Here is a 13,489-nt window from a genome sequence, read left to right on the forward strand (position 1 = left end):
CACGTCCTGTGCTGTAGCCCCAGCACGTAGCACAGTGCTAGACACATGGTGGGCTGGCAAGAAATACTAGTTTGTAATGAATGAGCAAATAAACCCAGCTGCATCCGCCCTCTCGGCACTGCATCTTTTGGGGGAAGGGGAAGGCTAGACAGGTCCTTTAGAGACGAACGAAAATGGGGTCTGTGTTTACTTATTTGGGAGGGGCTTAGCGATGAACCCGTTTTCCTTTGCCCTCCGCCTTTTATTCAAGGCTGTGGGCTCTTGCAGTAACTTTTGATCGCGCAGAACCCCAAGCCTTTGGTGCGGACGGGCAGGTGGTGGCGAGCCCCGGCACTGGCCGCCGGGGTCCGCGGGGTCCTTGTGAGGGCGGCCGCGCGTCGCGGCGTGTGCGGCCCGGGTCGTCGAGCCCGCGAGAGCCGCGGTCGGCGCCCCGTGGCGAACGCGCCCCGGAGCCGGGGCGGCCCGGATCGCCGCCGCCGGGGCGTGTGCGGCCCGCGCCTGGGCCCTCGGCGGCGGCGCGTCGGGGGTCCGAGCAGCCGGGGGTCGCGGCCCTCGGCGACGGCGCGGGCGGCGCGGGTCCCAGAGGCCGCGCGGCCGGCGCCGCCCGACGTCACTTCCGACCGGAGCCAAGATGGCGGCGGCGCGGCCGCGGGCGCCGGGGCGGGCGGAGCGGCTCCGTCGGCGGCTCTGGGCGCTCTGAGGCGCGGGGCGCAGGTAAGGGGCGACCGGGGCGGGTGGTTTCCGGGACGGCGGCGGGCTCGGCGCCGGGACTCCCGTCCCTGCCCGCGAGGAGCGAGGCGGCGGCGGCGACGGCGGCAGCGGGAACGACACGCCGGGGACCCGGGCGCGCAGGGCCGGGCGGGCGGGCGCGCCCCCTTCGAGGTCCCGGCGTCCCGCGCCCGCGGGGGGCCCGGGACGAGGCGCGGCCCGCCGGCAGCCCAGGGGCGGCCCGGGGTCCGTCCCTCCCGCGCCGAGCACCCCGGCCCGGCCTTGGGGCTCGGCGCCGGGAAGTTGCGGGGTTCGCTTTGTCGCCGTTGGTTTGCCGCGCGCCCCGCGGGGAGGACGCGTGTGGGCTGCAGGGCGGCGGCGCCGGGCGGGCGGCTGCGACTCCAGCCGGACCGCGGTCCCGGGCCCGCGAGGGCGCCCGTGGGTCCCGGGGCCGTTCCAATTTCAAGCCGTCCTGCTTTTCTTTTTTGTGTGTCCCAACCGAGCGTGTCTTTCACACTTGCGTCCCGAATTTGTTTTGTGTCTCGCTCGCGTCTTTGTGTTCTCCTAAACTCACAAAATGTGGTGTAAGCCTGGGAATGGTCTCCCTCGATAATCCCATCGGAGACCCACAGCGGTTTTTGTTTGTACCAGACGTGCCCTTCTCTCTTACTCATTTTGTTACCAAAGATACCCACGAACCTGTTTTTGATGGTGGCAAGTGGGACACGAAGTAGACCAAGCAGAACAGTGTCTCTCCCACACCTCCGTGGTTGCTGCCGACCCACGCGTGAGCCACTGAACCGGGAACAACCCCGCATCGACCTGGGAAGCCCACCTTCCCCCAGCTACGCAGCTGTAATTTCCCCCGAGAGGACACGCATGCTGGCCCCTCATTTTCCATTCAGCGTTTGTATTGGGGTTTTGGTTTTGTGTCAGAAGTGGAACGCCTGTTGGTGAATCCCAGGAAGTCTTTGGATCCCTCTAATCAGACACTGAAACGGTCCTATCCAGAAGGCGATGGAAATATTTCTTAAAGTTTTCGTTTACTGCAGGTTTATTGTTAAAAGCAACCGCAGTGTTTTAACAGCAAACGGAACCTTTCAGCGATTCTCTTAAGATGCCAGACTTCATCTCAGTTTGATCAGTGGCGTGCAAGTATTGGGGAAATGTAGGCCTTTAAACATTTTTTTTTTTTTGAACATGTTATGAAATGTGCTGTACGAATGTCAAGGAGGAGGAACTGAGAGACATATCATGGTATGTTCCTTTTTAGTAGGGTCTTGTTTTTGAGATGGCATGCAGCTGCCCCTTCATTCTCTAGAAGCTTCCTTACACTCACTTGCCCGTAATTCTTTTACATGGAGAATCTCACTGTAGTCTTGAGAGGACCTTTAAAGATCATCCAACTCCCTCATTTCAAGCGATGGAAACTGAGATTGAAATTCATAGTGGGACCAACATTTATTCACAGCCTCTGGTATTCCAGGGCTCTTTTTACACATCTTTTTTGGTTTGGTTTAAGTAAGTTAATACATTTGAAGTGCTTAGAAAAGTGCCAGGCACGTAATCATAACGCTTAATAGAGGTTCGCTTTTGTTAATCCTGAAGGTGGTTTCTTTCATTGAAAAGTTGGCATCTTCACATTCGTTTTTTCTCATTTCGTGGACAGTTCCTGAAACAACTCGGTGTAAATTTGTAATAACGTATTAGCTTTGTAAGTACAAAACGTAGCAAGAGATTCTCACTGTAGGACAGTTTGAAAATGGAGAGAAACACAAAGAAGGACTAGAAATCAGCCATTCCCTTTCCACTCCTTAGATAACCACTGTGAACATTTCGGCAGACCTCCTCCTCCTTCCTGTGTCTCTTGGTGTGCATGTGTGTATTTCTTTCCTTGTATATATTTATTCACTTCTATATGTTTACATTTTCTACAGGATTCATTGCATATATGTTGTTTGTAATCTGTCTTCCCTTATGATATTGTGAAGGGAATATATCCAAGCCACTAAGTCTTCTTCAATATGATTTTTAATGGCCATGTCATATATGCATGGGCCATAATTTATTTATCAGTTCCATAATGTAAAAATGTAAATTCTGTTTTTTAGCCTCTAAACATGCATTCTTCCTGCCAATGCAGTTTTAAGAAACAGCACTCCATTTCAGCTGCCTTTTATTCTCCTTCTTCAGCCGGGTCTGTGCAGTTACATACATATATCTTCACGAATATTCTTTTGATGATTATTTTACATTAGATGTTTATTTATTCATGGGACTGTTTTTTTAAGCTGCCCATCTCTTTTCAGGTTCTATATCTGATTTACAAACCTTTTAAGTCCTGTTAAATCATAGACTTTCCGGGATGGAAAACACCTTACGTTATTTACTATTTTCATGTCTTCTGACTTGCTTTTCATGCTATTTTTAATCCCGGTGCAGAAGAAAAAAAGCCTGTGGGCTGCACTAGAAAACTCCACAGTGGGGAGTGAAAAGGGAGTGGTGGACAGTGGGGGAAAATTATCAAGCTTGCGTGGCAATGTGTAGATCCAGGGAGTTTCCAGATGATGGGGACATTACCCGACATTGACTACTACTGATACTGCTGACGTGTGTCCAGGGCTGTGCAGTTTGCCTGGAGCTCATCAGTTATGCTGTCACTCCTGCCAGCATTTGGTTAGAGGTCTGGGGTACTGTTCTGGCTCTCTCCTTTTGAAGTTAGATGTTTATAGTTATAGCTGATAAAATCATCTTCATAGAGTGACTGAAAGCAGTACTTAGGTTCCTTTAAAGCAAGGTTTCTTACCTCAACATGGTTGACATTTAGGGCTTGATAATTCTTTGTTTTGGGCCTGCCCTGGATATTTGGCGGCATCCCTGGCCTCTACCCACCAGATACCAGTGGCACCTCCCCCGAGTTGTAACAGTTGATCAAGTCTCCAGATATTACCAGGTGTTGCTTGTGGGGCAAAATCTCCCCAGTTCTCAACCACTGCATTAAAGGAAGGTGGTTGAATCATTGAAGTGGTTTATGGAACCTCTTTAGTCAGAGAGCTGTAAGAATATACTGCATGGTTTATGTGAAGTCCTCCTTGAAGCTAGGGGATGGACTTGCTACCTGTGGGAATTCTTTCCCAAGTCTGGTCTTACGATTTTGTTGAATGGTCACTTTCAGCCATTTTGCTTTGGCTTCCCTTTGCCAAGAGATAAAGCAACAGGAGGTAACCTGGAAACTGTGGAGGAGTTTTCATGACATAGGATCAGCATTCTCAGTATGTAGATTAAATTATTACAAACTTTAAATAAATTTGCATAGAGTTGATGCATGGTGAATAATTTAAGCATGTGGTCTGTTATACTGAATAGCACAGAAATAATGATCTTTTCTCCTAGAAAATGAGACTTAGCGAAGCAACCCCTTGAAAATTGGTAGAAGCCTAACTAGTTTTTCTAAAATCTCCTTTTATTTGAACAAGCAATTCAGGGCTGTGCAGTGAAAGTGATACAACTTGTCCTGAAGAAATAAAGTGCACTTTTGAAGTGCTTAGCTAACTTTACTACTTTGTAATTTAAAGATAGGTTATCGATCTTCATGGCAAACATGCAAACTTCCTCTGGGAAAAAAGTATAAGTTGTCAAATCTTTATTTGAGGTCTTTAAAAGAATAGATAGTATAGATTGAAATTTTATTGTGGCGTAAGTAATCTGTAATACTAGTAATAGTAATAATAATAATGAGTAATTTAGAACTCATTGGTAAATAAAACAAAAAGAAGAAATGTGCTCTTAGGCCACATTTGGTAATGGGGTGGTTTTCTAAATTAAAGAAAAGCTGAACGTACAAAATCACATTCACTCCCTGGAGTGAACGCGTGTGTCATTTAAATATTGTTTCTTAAAGAGAATGCCTTTCATTTCCCACCCCCATTTCCCTGAAGCATGAATTAAAGTTATTGTATGTAGTAAATCTGGTTCATTTGGAATGAAATATACTTATGATATTTTTCTCAGTACTATATAATATTTATTCTTAGAGTCTTGGTTCATGTCATCTACTCTGTTTTCATTTATTAGTCCTTTGGAACATGCAATAAAGGAGGTTTCACGGAATACTTATATATTTGCCAGCCATTTTGGTGAAAAGAATATTTTGTAGCTCTTGCAATAAATCACATGATAGGCTTTGCTTTGAAAGAGCTGAATTACTTCTTAGCACAGCTTGCCTGAAATATGTAAAGCTAAGTGCAACTGTTAGTTTGATTACAGTGGGCAGCCTGTCTGGAAATAGGTGAAACCTACAGATTTGAAATGTGTTTATAAGTAGTTCCATTAAGACTGCGTTAAACTCTGGTGGGAAAATTCTTTGGCATTTTCAGATAATTTAAATGATGCCGTCAATATCTGAAAAGAAGTAGGAATTTTAAAAAGAAGGACTCTTAGGATACATTTAGATTCTTCATTGTGAAGCTCTGTTACATCTTGTTAGAGGTTGTTGAGCAGGTCAGTTCACTTGTTTTGGGAGATAAATATTGTATCAGTGCAATTTCCTGGTAATTTAATTGAGCGCTGCCTCGATATACAGAATAAACTATATCACAGATCAAGCGCAGGGTCTTCGTTATTTCTGGCAGTGGTAGGACAGTTATCCTCTCTCTTTTCTTCCTATTTGAAAAGTGAGGACAATGATTACTTCTCTCTTTTCCTGGGATGTTTTAAGAAGAATGGATGAATATGTGAGCAATATGAGATACTTTAGGTTTTTTCAAAAACATTAATAACATTTTTGTTAGGTATTTTCTTAATATAATAGGTATTGAGGGATGACATGGCACAGTTATTTTCAAGAGAAATCCTTCCAGGTTATCTCAGAATTTGGCCTATCCTGGCCTCCCCCTGCTGAACATGGTGGAGGGGGTGACTTTTTTCCTAGTTTTGTCCGTGCCTTTCACAAAGCCCAATCCTTCGTCTCCCACTGTTCTCTCTGGATATTTTTTCCCTTGGCGATTTCCTCTGTCCCTAGGCACCCCCTTGTGGCTGAAGATGTCTAAATTTCTGTCCCTTGCCTTGAAGGCAGCCTGTGCTGGACTGTTTTCCCCATTTGATGGATGTGGTTCTCTGTGGAGGTCTGGCCTCTCCTCAGAGCCTCTAAAATGGAGCTCCTCACCTTCCACTTAAATACCATTCCTACTCCTGGCCGCTCTGTTTTTAAAATATACTCATTCTTCTTGTCAGTCACATTCCACATTTTGAACTCATCTTCACCATCTCTTTTTACCTCCTGTTCAGTTAGAAAACACATTCTGTTCATTCTTCCTCTGCAGTGCTAGTCATATTTTTTGTTTCTTTTCAGCTGCCTTCAGTGTTTCCAACCTTTATCGCTTGTCATCCAGATTCTTAACCGGCTTGCCTGGCCCAGTCTTACTGGCTGCCCTCTCCTCCCTGCCTCCTCACTCTTTTCTGTCCATTTAACCTTCCTAAACTGTTAGGCATTGCTTTGTTTGTGGCACTTCCTTGTCAGAAACTCCTCTGGGGCACGTTGCCCACCCCATGTGGCCGAAGCTGCCTTCCTGATGGGCAGTCCTGAAAGCAGGCTCTTTCCCTGGCCTCCTGCCTGCATGTGTCACCGGCTCTGCTTTTAAGCAATCCCTCTTCCATCTTTTGCTGAAGATCCTCAGGGCTTGTGGAGTGGGTCAGGAGGGAGGCTGTCTGGGGAATGTTACCCCCAGGTCAAGTTTACTTTTAACCTGGAACTCAAACATCCCTAGAACTGTCCCATCTAGCCTGTTAGTGCTCTGCAGAGACCCTCACTTGAGTGGCACTGTCAGGCTTACGACAATGCATGGCACTAAGAGGTCTTCTTTCATCATCTGTATCATACATGGGGGAGGTGGGGTGGCATTCCACTTTACCTTGAAACAAGAACCACAAGTAATTTATTTTGAGGAAACATACTTCCCTTTAAACAATAAAAATTCATGTAAGTACAAGAGCTTCTTAAACTGTAGAACAGTACACAAACATTCTGCAAATAGTAGGTGTTGCTGTTATTTTAAAATGCTCTTGAGAACAGAAGTAGATACATATTTAGAGGATAGACTCCAAACCTCAGATTTTATTTAAAGCAGGAGAGTCACTCCCTACCAAAATAATAATCAACTCTTGGGAGAAGACCTCTGGAATCTTGTGGTGATTGTGAGCCTGGCATCTTAGCGAAATATAGTTTGTTTCTCTGTCTGGTGTAACTTGTGATTTTGCTCTAGGTTGTTCACTTAGGAATTTTGGAAGCCTCCTTGTCATTTATATGTAGTTTGTGGAGGGTGAGTTTTCCTATGTATTTTATCATGTAGGAAAAACCAAAAAAACTCTTGAGTAGGCACTTGTAAGGTGACTGAATTAATGCTCAGAACGTGAGAAAATGCATACTTGAGCGCCAGGGCCAGTGCCTCGCGTTACTGAAACCGTTTTTCCCTTTACAGGAAATTCAGAAGTATTTTGTTGGGTTCCTGAAAATCTCCCAATTTTAAATGTTTAATCACATAAGTAACATCTGGTCTGGCAACTCCAGTGGAAGAACAGTAACTCAAAGGGGTCAACTGAGAATTCATTTTATTTTGGGAATTGTGAAGTGAACTGTCATGGGGCATCTTGCTTTTAGAGAATCTGTGTTTTGGTTGGAAGCCTGGCGTTTGAGTATTAGGGAAGAATCAACTTAATTTTACTTTTATATTAATTTAAACTTTTTACGCATCTAACAGGGAAAATGTTAGAAAAGTATCATTTCTTAGGAGCTTCTTTTGAGTTTAATGATGTTTTGCAGAATATACGTATAGTCAACAGTTGGTTCAGCTGTACTTTTCTGGGGAGAGGTGAGAGTTGTAATAATGATCTTGAATCTGTGCACAGTTCTCATCAGACAGCAGGGACTGGCTGGAAAGCATTTGTAGAATTATTGTAGAAACCTTAAACAAAACCTGAAGTTTCTGATGTAATAAATTACATGTTCAGTGTAACGTAATGACATAGATTATACATTTAGTCAAAAGAATAAGGGAGAGCATAGAGCAGTAGCCTTGCATAACATCACCAGGTAAATGCTAATTAATCAGCAGTTGCTATACATTTATTGCTAAGCTAGCTGTTTATTAGCGGGTGCTTGGAGCAGTGATTTTTGAAAAATTCCTTTTTTTTTTTTTCGTTTTCTAAGGGCAGAGATTCTAGGGGAAGAAAAAACCCCTGAAGTGCCATAATCTAAATTTGGGTTTATAGTACTCTCCTAGTTTATCCTCTGGTCTCTTATTTAACATTCTACCATGGTGCTGTTTAACTTAGGTGTTTCAAACAAAAACTCTAATCACCCTCATTGTCTCATTGGAGCTCTGCAGCTCTAAAGCTATTCAGAGCAGCAGACCCCCTGGTTTTCCCCTCAGTTCTGTGGAAACTGTGTTGTTAATGTTGAATTCTCCCACCTGGAGTAAATTCTCTAAACTCTGCTTCCTTATTTAGGTTGGTGTCAGGACAGTGCTCTCTGAATTTGGGGAATCAGGCTCTGGGACATTTGTCTGTGGTATTCTGGGGCTCATTGAGGAAACCAGTTTATTGAAATGGGAGAAATTACTGGTTTATTTGTGAGCATTCTGTTCTTTGTCTCTTAATATACACTTTAGGTAGGGAAATTCCTCCCTGTGATATGCTGTTATCCTATTGCCTATTGCCTTGGGTGGAAATCATTCTAGAGGGTGCGAGACATGAGCAGTTTCAAGCAGTAAGAGTTCATATTCTCTGCTTTACCAAAGAATTACCACATCTTTGCTGTCTTCTCAGTTTCTTTACACACACACACAGACTCCTTATTCTGAAAATGATAAACATACCAGTTTTGATTTTTCACTTTAGCTCATTTAATTTGGTGCCATAGTCTGCCTTTTATTTTTTTATTTATTTTTATAAATTTATTTATTTATTGTACTTATTTATTGGCTGCGTTGGGTCTTTGTTGCTGCACACGGGCTTTCTCTAGTTGCTACAAGCTGGGGCTACTCTTCATTGTGGAGCACAGGCCCTAGGCGCGTGGGCTTCAGTAGTTGTGGCACATGGGCTCAGTGGTTGTGGCTCATGGGCTCTAGAGCACAGGCTCAATAGTTGTGGCGCACGGGCTTAGCTGCTCTGTGGCATGTGGAATCCTCCCAGGGCAGGGCTCGAACCCGTGTCCCCTGCATTGGCAGGCAGATTATTTACCACTGCGCCACCTAGGAAGCCCGTGGTGCTATAGTCTGCCTTTTAAAAGGAAAGTTGGGGGTATATTTTTTTAGTGTGAAACTAGATGTTCAGGATGATTATTCTTGTGAAATTGTATGCATTATTTTAGAAAAGGAAAATGAATGAGTTTTCATTTGGCAAATTCCTAGGCAGATTCAATATTTATGAATTATGTGCTTTTGCTTAATCCAATGAATAGATGCTAAATGTTTTCATATCGATAGCTAGAGTTTATAGAGTGTAACTTGGTGATTCCATTCTTCTGGTAGGAATTATGAATGGTAGTTTTTTTTATAGTGAGTACAGCAACTGTGTTTGTTAATAAAAACTGCTTTTGAGAAGTTGGTATAGTTTAGATATTTTAATTCTTTTTCTAGAAGTTTCTGGATTGCAAGAGCCTTTGGTCAGAGAAAGTTAAGATCAGTGTTAAACACTGTAAATCTACTCCGCAAAAAACTTAGTCATCTCTGTGTTTGCTGCAATGATATTCACTTACCATGAGAGGTCTACTTTACATAGTAATTAGTTTTAGAATAATTTTTCTTTTCTTATGTAGGTCATAAATTTTCCAAGACTCCTTTTACAAAATGGTATTTCTAAAACTTTTTTTGCGTGTCTAGTCCATGTTTTCAGTGCATTTATGATTTTTTAAATTTTGGTACAATCATGCTGATTCTTTTATTTCTGTTTTACTATTTGTCCATGAGCTGTATGTTGCTTTCTGAGTCTTAAAAGTTGGTTTCTTCTGAGTCTTGATGTTACAATGTGGAATTTTTTTGTAATCTAAGAAAATAATGATAAAATAATATTAGTGACCTTTAAGTGAATGTTGCAGATTTGATTATTTTCCACATAGCCCCAAAGAATAATTGTAAAGTAGTATCAGTAACATATAGGTGACTATGCAAATCAAATAATTATTTTCCTAATTCTTTCCCCTTCCTACCAGACGTAAACTAATCTTAAAGAATCTGCTCTTGCTTTTCCTTTAAAGGCTTTTAATATCGTTTTGTAGGCTTCACAAGTCTACAAAGGACAGATAAAGACAGATTGACATGTTATATGTATTGCATTAATGTTAGTTTGTGTCTGTCTTTTGTTTAATCTGCTTTATCTCAGAGGATGGGTGATAGAGGTATGGCTGGGGCTGCAGAGCCAGTCTGACCCTGGACTGCATATTTCTGTAGGGTTTTCTGCATATTTCTAGATTTTCTGGTCTCTGGCCTCCATGTCAAATGACAGCAGCTTAACAGTTGAGATTGTCTTGACATTCTGAGGGACCGATATTTGAGTAAAGACCCTAATTACTTTATTGTTGCTGTATTCCTACTGATCAGTGTAATCAAATCATCTTTATGATATTATTAAGCTAAATATTTATAAGGATGATTTGTCCTAGAATTTGGAAGCAGTATCTTGAAAAGTTAAGTACATGTGTATATTATTAAAACTGTAAAATCAAAATCAAGCTCTTTGTTTTCTAAGAGTGTATTTTGTTAGTAAAGTATAGTTGGCGAGAGAAATTCACATACTCTAAATTTGTGTATCTGTCTAATATACTTTATCTGAAAAACATCAACAGGAGGAATGGAAAGGAAATGCAGACATATTAAAGAAGGTCTGGTCAGGCATAGAAATCCAAAAAAGAAACTAAGACAGAATCCAGGGTCAAAGAAGTCCTAGGGATTTTGAGATTTTCATTAACTGTTGGAAAATGGAGGCACTTAATTATTAAGCAATTTAGTTTGGTAGAATTATTAAGTTTCAGTGATAGGTGTGGAAAGATTCCTCTCTGCCTTCTACACTGATAGGATTGATACTTCAAGTTCTCACATTTGATAAAACAGACCTTGAGATACGTGTATTAGATAAGTGGGTATGTAAATCAGTGCTACTGAAGTCAACACTGAATATGAAAGTTATGTAGAATTGCTACGCACTTCCACAGGGGTTTTACAATCCTGGAGGAATCTTAAGGAAGTTATTCCAATAACAGTGTTTAGAATCTACAGTTGCTCCAAAGTATATTATCATATTGCAGCTAGTACATGATTACTACAGTTCAGAGGTTCTCCAAATGCTCAGAGGGACTGCTGGCATTGATTACGAAGGGCAGTGATGAGTGTTCTTAATGGAAGAGACAGTCCCGCACAAGAATCCTCCAGCTCAAAATGCAGTGGTCCTCTGTTGAGAGACTGCCAAAATCTCAGTTCTTTTCTTATAACATCCCTTGTTTTTAGTGTAGTTTAATAAATCTGATATAAAGTATTATTTGAGGTCAGTGTCACATTTGCAGTGTTTTTGATTATTGTAAAATATTTTAGATATGTAATTTGATAATGTTGTGAGTCAAGAGGGAGAAAGAAAAAAAATGAGGGTCTGGGTTTTAGCAATTAGGATTAGAAGTGATAGGAGGATCCAAGCATACAGGGTCACACATGCATAGTGAACCCTTAAAAAAAAAGGCGTTAGGATTCTTCCATCTCTGGAAAGAAATGGTAAGTGCATTCCTGTTTGGACAGAGAGGGAACAGACAGCGTAGAAAGTCAGAGAGAAGATTATTTATCATGTAACAATCTGAATTATATCGTAACTTTTTTATTAAGAAAAAATTGAGAATCATTGAGATAAATGAAAGAATAGCGTGTTTTAAGTACTTTAATATTTTATTCATTTTTAGATGTCACAGTATCCAAGTTGTTTGATTTGTGCCTGTGAGCCAGCAACTACAAAAAGGGGGGAAGAGGAAGGGAAAACGAGTTACATAAAGAAGGAAAAACAAATGAAAAGCAGATGGAAAGAAGGAGGCAGCATCTCAGAAAATGGCAGCTCCATCCTTCCATGTCCTTAGGATAAAAACCCTGGTGTCATCCTTGACTTCCTCTGTTTTTTTCATACATAGCATCTAATCTGGCAGCAAGTCCTGGGGACTCTATTTTAAAAATAGATCTGGGATCCAATGACTTCTCACATCACCTCTGCTACCTGGGCCAAGGCACCATCATCTCTTGCCTAGATTGGGACATTAGCCTCCTAAGAGGTCTGCTTGCTTCCACCCTACTCCCTTACAGTCTCTTTTTAAATCTAAGTCACACTAGGTCACTTCTGCCACCTTAAGCCTCCCAGTAGCTCACCATCTCTGGATGGAAAGCTATAGCCATTCTGGTGAACAGTGCTTACCTTGTAAAGTCTATACTTAAATCTGCCTTCTGTGTCCCCCGCCCCACCCTGTGCCATCACCTCCTGCCCTTGGCCTCTCATCTACTCCATTATGATGCTCCTCCCCCATCCCTTCCTGACTCTCAGCTCTTCTCCTTCCAGTTTTTAGCAGATGCCTCTTTCTCAGTGAGGCCTTCTCTGACCATACTCGTGGATTCACAGGCATTGAGATAGAGACAGTTTATAATTCCTGTCTCCCTGTCCTCCCTCTCCGTGTGCCTCTCTGTATTTCTCTAAAGCACTTTCATTATCTGACTTACTACACATTTTACTTGCTTCTTTGTTTAGTGTGGTCTCCCTCGTTAGAGGGCAGGGATCCGTATGCTGTCTGCTCGAAAGCAGAACTTGGCACACAGTAGGTGCAAGGTGAGGCAGGAATAAAAAGCTGGTGAAATATGGTTAAGAAGCCATAGCAGAAACCAAAATTATGATACTGTGGCGGAGTTGTTTTAACTTCCTTGAATCTGTGTCGTTAGTTGAGAAACTAACCTTGTGAAAATTAACAGAGCTGATTTATGTGACGGTAGCACAGTGCCTTCTAGTCTTCGAAGAAGCTTCGTTAATGATACCGATGATTCTTGTGAGAAGGAAAAGACAAACCAAAGGAAATGATAAAGCCTCTTTCCAAAGATCTTTTACATTAAAACATTTGCATTTCACTGCAGGTTTTTTTCTCAGAGCAAACTCTTCATGGCTGCCGTTAGTAAATCCACCTGTGAAAGTTTAGTGAAAGAGCAGATGAAACCCCCGCTATTTCATTCACTTCTGGGGGCCCAAGGTGTCACACGAGGTTCTCCTGGTGGAACTGTATGGCTGTCAGCAGGCATTTGGTGGAGGGGGTCTGGTGTGCATAGCTCAGGGGCCACTAACCTCATCACTGTTTGATGCCTAAATACACATTTTTAACTCTATAATGATTTCAAGTCTCATTGAAAAGGATAGATTATATTTAATAAAGGATGTATATACTAAGGAAGAACATGTTAATATATGTGAGAAAGATGCTTAATATTGAAATTTAAAGGAATGGACTTCATGGGTTAACCACCAGTTTTCTGAAGTTGTATTCACTGAGTATTTACTTCATAAGAGTTTATAATTGGCTAGCACTAAGCTCTCTAACCAGTTCCAAGTTATCAAATATGTTCCCTGTGCCGGTTTTGAATAAAAACTAGTTCAGATGGCTAGGCCCTAACTTAAATATAGTGCCTTTGATTGTAAAGGTGATCAGGTGAGTGTGGTTAAAGAGCTCAAGGAAAAAAACCCAAAACGATCCATATTACTGAAATGGGGTGAAATGTCAAAG

At 42.3% G+C, this 13,489-nt stretch overlaps 1 protein-coding gene across 3 annotated transcripts in view; it reads left to right on the top strand.

Annotated features, from left to right (window-relative positions):
* Window positions 1-652: 652 nt before the first annotated feature.
* Window positions 653-13,489, top strand: part of PRDM2 (PR/SET domain 2) — a 117,181-nt gene continuing 104,344 nt past the window's right edge. For 2 of the 3 annotated variants that reach the window (XM_057696892.1, XM_057696882.1), the window contains exon 1: window positions 654-714. The gene's annotated coding sequence lies outside the window, so the exon portion shown is untranslated. Of the gene's footprint in view, window positions 715-13,489 lie in introns of all 3 variants that reach the window. The other variant, XM_057696872.1, reaches the window with a different exon arrangement.

This window comes from Hippopotamus amphibius, chromosome 1, assembly GCF_030028045.1.
Source record: "Hippopotamus amphibius kiboko isolate mHipAmp2 chromosome 1, mHipAmp2.hap2, whole genome shotgun sequence".
NCBI lineage: Eukaryota > Metazoa > Chordata > Mammalia > Artiodactyla > Hippopotamidae > Hippopotamus > Hippopotamus amphibius.